Here is an 8,031-nt window from a genome sequence, read left to right on the forward strand (position 1 = left end):
ATCTTACTTAATATATGTTATTTATTCATTTACATTGAGCTTATGGCTAAAGACATTGTGCATGCATGCATGCTAAGTCACTTCAGTTGTGCCCGACTCTGTGCAACTGTAGCCTGCCAGGCTCCTCTGTCCATGGGATTCTCCAGGGAAGAATACTGGAATGGATTACCATGCCCTTCTCCAGGGGATCTTCCCGACAAGGGGTTGAATTTGCATGTCTTATGTCTCCTGCCTTGGGTTGTAAGTGGGTTCTTTACCACTAGCACCACCTGGGAAGCCCCTAATGACACTATTTCCATGCCTAAATGAAGATTATCTAATACACATATTTTCTCTATAAGGCACATCACAGCCTTCTTGCACTAAACACTAGACAGCATTTCACTTCTTTTCTTGGGGGTCATTTAAAATAGTATGAAATTGCCAACAAAGGGCACAAATTTTTTTTAAAAAGTGCACTAAATAGACAGATAAAGGAACACTAGCTTATACTATGAGAGCTGAAATAAGGCAGAGTGTCACCTTCTTTGACCTTACTTGGAAATGGGCTCATGTCTGGTGACTTAGAATTTTCATTGGTCCACACATGCCTGTGAGTGACTACAAAAGTACTGTGAGTATTGCTTTTGGGGTTACAAATAAATTTTAGTGGGTAGTAAAATTTGCAAATAAGGACTCTGTGAATAATAGGATCACCTGTGTATGGAAAGGAATAAGTTTATAGCAGATACTCTTGATTTCCTACTCTCCATGTTCACCTTATGCCTTTTTGGCCAATTTCTGCTTTTGAATGAGTTGTTTACTGTCTCCTATGTGGCCATGTGCTCAGAGAGGAGGCCCTGGACTACTGCTAATTCATAACCATCTACATCAGTCACTTTCCCAGGGAAAGGTTTAATGATGGGCATGTGACCCACTGTAGCTAATGATATATAGAGGGAGGGGAGTGAGCTGCAGGGCTTCTGGGAGAGTTTCCTGCTCACAAGAAAACACAGGAAGAGACAACTCTCCTTTTCTGTTGAAAGATTTTGTGCCTGCTAGGAGTAGCAGACAATAGGGTTGATCTCCAAAACCATGAAAACAGAGTAGATATGCTGCTTGTGTGTATGTGGACTAAGTTGCTTGAGTCACGTCTGACTCTTTGTCACCCCATGGACCATAGCCCAGCAGACTTTTCTGTCCGTGGGATTCTCCAGGCAGCAGTAGTGGAGTGGATTGACGTGCTCTCCTCCAGGGGATCTTCCTGACTCAGATTGAACCCCCATCTCTTACATCTCTCTTGCATTGGCAGGCATGGTTCTTTACCAGTAATGCCACTTTGGAAGCCCCAGATATACTGGGTATAGCTCAAAGTAAATTTGAATAGCATCTCTAATAGGTTTTTGAGGACATTGGTGAACAATTATATTAATCAACAAAGTCTCTTTGATATGAAAATAAACCTTTATGCCAGTTTGTGTAGGTTTTGCTTGTTAGTTATTTGCAACCTAAAACATCCTGGTGGTGGTTTGGTAGTTTAGTTGCTAAGTCGAATCCGACTCTTGCGACCCCATTGACTGCAGACTGCCTGGCTCCTCTGTCCATGGGATTCTCCAGGCAAGAATACTGGAGTGGGTTGCCATTTCCTTCTCTAAGGGATCTTCCCAACCCAGGGATCGAAACTAGTTCTCCTGCATTGCAGGCAGACTCTTTACCGACTGAGCTACGTTTTTCATAAGGCTGGTGTTAGGAATAAATGGGAGAAAGAAATATGTAAATATACATGTGTATGTACATATGCATGCCATCTGTTATAGGACTGAGCTTTGATAAATGCTACTTCCCCGATTGTATTTTTAGGGATACAAAGAGTGTACAAGTTAAAGACTAAAATTCCAAATACTTGTCATCACTGTTTCAAATTAACAATAAAATAAAAATGTTATTGGTTATTTTTTTAGTTTCAATATTCTTCCTTGGAATTGTGATCCCAGTTAATTCATTTTTCCTCTTGGCCATTTGTAACTCAACCATTCACTCTTCTATTATGCAAGGCTTTAAATTAATGTTAATGCTTTAAATTGTAGTATGATAATTATAACTCACAATATTTCTCTAACAATTCATCATGCTGTGGGGTAGAGGGAACCTATATTGCAAGAGGCTTTGTAAATATTACAAAAGGAAGAATGACAAGTTTTCAGAAATTGAAGTTTATGTATAAAAAGTAGATTCAGGGGGTTTATTCTCAGCTATTGTTTATTCATTCAACTAAGTATTTTTAAGTCTTTATAATAAAGCATGGGCTGAGTTGCAAAGTGCTTTATAGGATATGTATGATGCCACTAAGACTTAGAATCCCTGGCATGGCATAGGTTGTAAAGTTTTGGAGACCATGGGCTGTTTTGCAAACATCTTTGTATTGTCCATCTGCCAAGTCTAGATATGTTTACACAATAAGCCCTCAATAAATACTTGTCAAATGCAGAACACACAACACCCAAACGCATACACACAAACACATTTCTATAGGACTTATATTTGCTAAAAAATTATGATTTTTTGCCTTTGTTGAATTTTAAACTGGTGTTGGATGACTCTGCGTCCTAGTATTTCTCACACATTTCTCTGTTAGATTGCCCAAAACTGTCTGGGAAGTGTCATTTGCCCAGCTTTATAGAAGGCTCCGTCACTTCATGACATGGTCGTGTCTCGTGGCTTATAGTGTTTTGTGCCTTTCTTTGAGATTTTATTTTCCTGAGAGGCCTGATGAAGCCACACCATTCAGCAGGGATTTGCGATGCTGTCATTTTTGTGAGTGTACACTGAGACCTTGAGCTAATGCTCTTTAACTTCCAAATGATTTCTCTGAGACATTTCTAGGATTCTGACAAGTAATCTAACACACAACTTTTTTTTTCTCTTAAAGATAATGTATTTGAGCATCGAGAATAAAGCCATTTTCTCTCTTTGATAGAGATAGTATTTAATTTCCTTTTACACATTTAAATATAATATTTTCACTAACTCTACTATTATTTTCCAAAGTGTGTTTCGATCAGCATTGACATATGAATTGCCATATTATTCCCTAACAACATGCATAATAAAACTGAGAAACTTGAAATCAGACCTTTCTCAATCATAATGAAATTAACACAAAACATGAATTTAAACTGTTTTAGGGTACTATGTTAGTACTATTGACTATTATTTTAAATGCCTATGACTGCTGAAACCTAACTATAGTAAAATATCGCTGTTTTTTTTTTTAATGGAAAGCAATGCATCTTTAAAAATGCATAATGTGGATTTTAAGATGGAAAAATAAGTGGCCTTTTGTAGATTTGTAAACTTGATGTATGTCATTTTGAATAAACTTGTTATGGTGTTGGCTGGCTTTGCTGTCTCCAGTAGGATGTTCTTGTTTCTTTATGAGATTAGGGTACACTAAGTTAGGTTGTAGTAAAAGAAAAAGTCCCCAAATCTCGGTAGATTAACACCACACAAGTTTATTTCTCGCTCAGGCTACACGTTCATTGTGATTTGACAGAGAGGAGGAACTGTTTATCGTTGTCAGTCAGGATGAAAAGCCAATGAAGGCTCCGTCTGGACAAGAAATTCCCACGGAAAAGAGAATGTGAATCTTACAAGTTTTCCTAAGAAGTGACACATTTCCTTTCACTGGTCAAAGCAAGGCATACGACCTGACAGACTTCACTCAGGTGGGCAGGAAGTACAGCCCTCCCAACAGGGCTGCGAGGAGAATTAAGAGTCCCTGTGAATAACCCTAAACTGGAAATGCAATTAGAAAAGTGAGTTGGGAGCCATTTCCTGAAGCATTGTTTGCAAAACACACACTTTTATGTTTCTCTGTGCTGGTTTTTTTCGGTTGGAGAGATTGATGGGGGAATATTAAGAATGATGTTATACCTTTTACTAGCTACCCCTTTGTTCTCCCTGTATGTTTCTTTAGGAAGTCTAAATAATGCTAAGCTAAACTTTGTTTGCAGGTCAATATATGAATTATTCACACAGAACAGTGAGATTTCTATGCACATTAGGTGAACGATCTGCTTTTAATTATATGTGTGAAAGTTAAGATTGTCAAACCATAAATTTTTTTGATATCAGAATCTATTGCTTTCATTGTCTGTGGCAGAATGAGACAGTGTAACCCTAACCCAGTTACAGTAACAGTTACAGTATGCACAGCGTCCCCTCCATATGTGCTCTCTGGACTTCTTTTGAAGATATATCTGCTTATTCACTTTTGAACTTGGTGTGCATTTAACAATTCATAACAACAAAGCAAAAATCACATCATCTTAAGTGTGTTTAATAATCACTTGGTATATGCATATTTCTCCATTGGTATCAATCAATTCACTGACAGATTTCAAAAGTTTTTAAAAAAAGAAAAGAAAAATTGAAACCACAGTACTGTCATGGCTGCAATTAAGAGAGTATTTTTTTTTTTTTGGAAAGGGATTAGAATGGCCCTGGGTGGTAGGTAGGCTTTATTGCATTGAGTATACATCAAAAAGCCCATTTCAAAATCAATTGAGGGAAATTAACCCCAAATAAAATAATTTTCATTTAGTGTAAATTAAAAAAAAAATGTGGGTATATGTCTTTTTGAGCAAAAGTTTAGCATTTAAGTGACTAATATGCCAAGTGGAAAGTAATGCCCTTAATGGAAGTATAATGAGTAGTGAGGTCAAGAAATAGATGTACTCTAAATTATTTTCTTAATAAAAAACAGATCTTTATTCTCTGATTTCTTTTAATTTAGACAGTAAAGATTTTTAAACAGTAGACAAAGGTCAGTAGGCTAGACTTCTGCTTTATAAAATGTCATCAGAATTCTTCAAAAAAGTTTCTAATAGGACTGCTTTTGTTTTTCAAAGACTTTGCAGCTTGGGAGGTATTCTCTTTTGTTATTGAGTTACCGCCTCTGTTTGTTTATTACCACTCTATTAAGGCTGGTTCCTGGCAGGAGCAGACCTCCTCCTGGCTGCCCAGAGAGGACCTGCACGTACTCTGTCCAAGGAGATGATCACGGGGACCAACAGGGATTCCTACAGAGATGTGTCTCTGCTCACAGCAAGAGAGGAAACAGGAAATGACTTGAGGCAAGTTGTGCTAAGCTGGAAGAATGAATTAGAAACACTCCTAAACAGACTCAGAAAGTATTGTAGTCAGAGAAAAAGAAGAAAGGGTATGAGAAAGACTGCTTTCTATTCCCACCTGGGGTCTGAAAAGATTCTTTTCAGTCCTGTTAACCAGAGAGGGGCATCACCACTGAGCAGGTACTTTGATTATTCCTATTAGTTTGCCTTTTTAATTAAAAAATTTTTTTACATCTAATTATGAAAGGTCAGTATCCTGGAAACCAAAATTAGTGAGCTTGAGTGAAACAAACATTTCTCACTTAAAAATTTGGAAAATAGAACTGTAACAATAGCTTGGACCTCAGAAGCACTGTCCTTTATAATACGCAGTGCAAACTTGGGCAGCTCTATCTAACCTCAGGTCTATGAAAACAGAAATTGCTACAATGGAGTTTTAAGCTTTATGTTCTTAAATCATATCATTATTTTGTCAAGACACTGAAAGAGAAACTAGAAAAGCAAATTTTATCTCCCAGGAAAAAATAAATCTCTGAACAATGTCTTCTGTTGGTCTTGATATTACCCTAGTACTTTTGATCATTTTATGCCTTTTTAAAAAAAATAAAAATGGCTTAAGAGTTTGAAAGTCTGAAACTTAAGTCCAACTACACATCATCTCACTTGATGAGCTTTTGGTTTTTTTTATTTTTAACCTTATTGGTAAAAATATTTAGGAAATTACTTCCTAAGCTTCTTTGGATATTTGTTTTTATTGATTTTGAGTGCTAGAAATTAAAAAAAAAAAAAACAGGATGAAATGCTTACTGTTAGGAAGGTGTAGAGTCTGTAATAAAATAAAAATGTAGGCTAAACAACATGACCAAGAAAAACAGAAAGTGAGATGAAAGAAACAGACACACAAAACCCCCAGCATCTCAGAATAAAGCTGTTCTTAGTGAGTTGACTCATTGGAAAAGACCCTGATATTGGGAGGGATTGGGGGCAGGAGGAGAAGGGGATGACAGGGGATGAGATGGCTGGATGGCATCACCGACTCGATGGACATGAGTTTGAGTAAACTCCGGGAGTTGATGATGGACAGGGAGGCCTGGTGTGCTGCGATTCCTGGGGTCGCAAAGAGTTGGACACGACTGAGTGACTGAACTGAACTGAACTGAGTGTTCACATCGGTTGGTTAGGGTATGTAATGGGAGAGTTTTATGGGCTCTTCTTCTCCATTTTGATTTTGTCTTTGCCTCTGCCCTCCTACCCTCCTTTTTCTCTGTTATAATTGCTAGAAATTCATGCAGAAAAAAAATTGAGAAACAAAACCTAAATGAATATTAATTACTTTATAATAATACTTTTGTACACAGCAAAGATACAGGCATCAAAATAATATTTTCATAGGGAGTTCTCTTTATGATCTTGTTTTTCTGGGAATATAATTAGCCTCTGTGTCATAGCCCTCTATTAAGCTTATATTTTATTCTTTGTACTTATAATATTTTAGGAGGCAGACTGACCACAGGACACTTGATGTTTTGGCATGAATTCTTATACAATTTAGAAATTTTAATAATTTCTAAGAAAAATTACCACATTTTATTATTGAACATTATTTTTTAATCCTGTTTCCACCACGGTCAAGTTCCAAAGGGATGAATAAAAGAGCACAGAGCTGCGACATTCTCAGCTTCTTTAATAGTTTATTTGTCCTTAAGAGGTTTTAAAAAGAATTTTTGTTTCCACATTTCAGGTTGAAAAATAATATCTATCATTTGTGCATGTCTGTATTTATTCTCTTTAATTGTGAGTCAGTTTTGACACACAGGATATCAGACATTTGTGTGGTCATGATTCTCGGAGAGTAGAATGCACTGTTTTCCTTAGGTGATAACCTAGTGAGTGATGCAGAACTTCAAATACAATGGTTGACCGCACAACGAGTTTCAGCACCATCGCTCTTGAAAACCTTTCTGGTCAAGTGCAGAACTTTTTAAAGATTAAAGCAGATTTGTGATATCAAAAGGTATTTTGATGGTCAGCCAAAATTCCGGGAGGATAGGATTATGCACCATAAACTTTATCCTCCTTTTCAGTGACTTTAAGATATGGTTTTTAGACATAGATTAAATGTAGATTCCCTTTGTATTTGTAATCTATATTTCAAATTACTACAGTAGATTTACTGTGTCATGTTGCTTGAACTCTAGGGATCTGAAGGCTGGATTGGTCAAATGACTTTTAAAAGCGCTCTGGTTATTACCATGCTTAATATTGTAAGCCAGATGAAATAAGGAAGCGAGCAGAAAAACTCAGTTTTCTTTGGAGAGAGTGCACTTTATCTTGCTTTAATTTGTTCCTTGGAGTCTTTGTGTGCTATTGGTGATATAGGTAAGACAAGTTTACAAAAAAGTTCTTTTTACTATTTCTAAAGGCAGGGTTTCTGCTTCATACTGAATTCTGTAAATTTGGATTCCTTAAATTTAAGTGGTCTTAAATTCACAAAAATACTACATTGTAGTTTATTTGAAAGGTTTATGCTCTTCATCCAAAACTTTTGGGGCTGGGAAAATTTAAGAATTCAGATTCCCACCTCAGTCAGTTCAGTCACTCAGATGTGTCCAGCTGTTTGCAACCCCATGGACTGCAGCATGTCAGGCTTCCCTGTCCATCACCAACTCCCGGAGCTGGCTCAAACTCAGGTCCATTGAGTCTGTGATGCCATCCAACCATCTCATTCTCTGTCGTTCCCTTCTCTTCCTACTTTAAACCTTTCCCAGCATCAGGGTCTTTTCCAATGAGTCAGTTCTTTACAAAAGGTGGCCAAAGTATTGGAGTTTCAGCTTTAGCGTCAGTCCTTCCCATGAATATTCAGGACTGATTTCCGTTAGGATTGACTAGTTTGATATCCTTGCTGTAAAAGGGACTCTCA

Source organism: Bos mutus, chromosome 20 (genome assembly GCF_027580195.1).
Source record: "Bos mutus isolate GX-2022 chromosome 20, NWIPB_WYAK_1.1, whole genome shotgun sequence".
Taxonomy (NCBI): Eukaryota; Metazoa; Chordata; class Mammalia; order Artiodactyla; family Bovidae; genus Bos; species Bos mutus.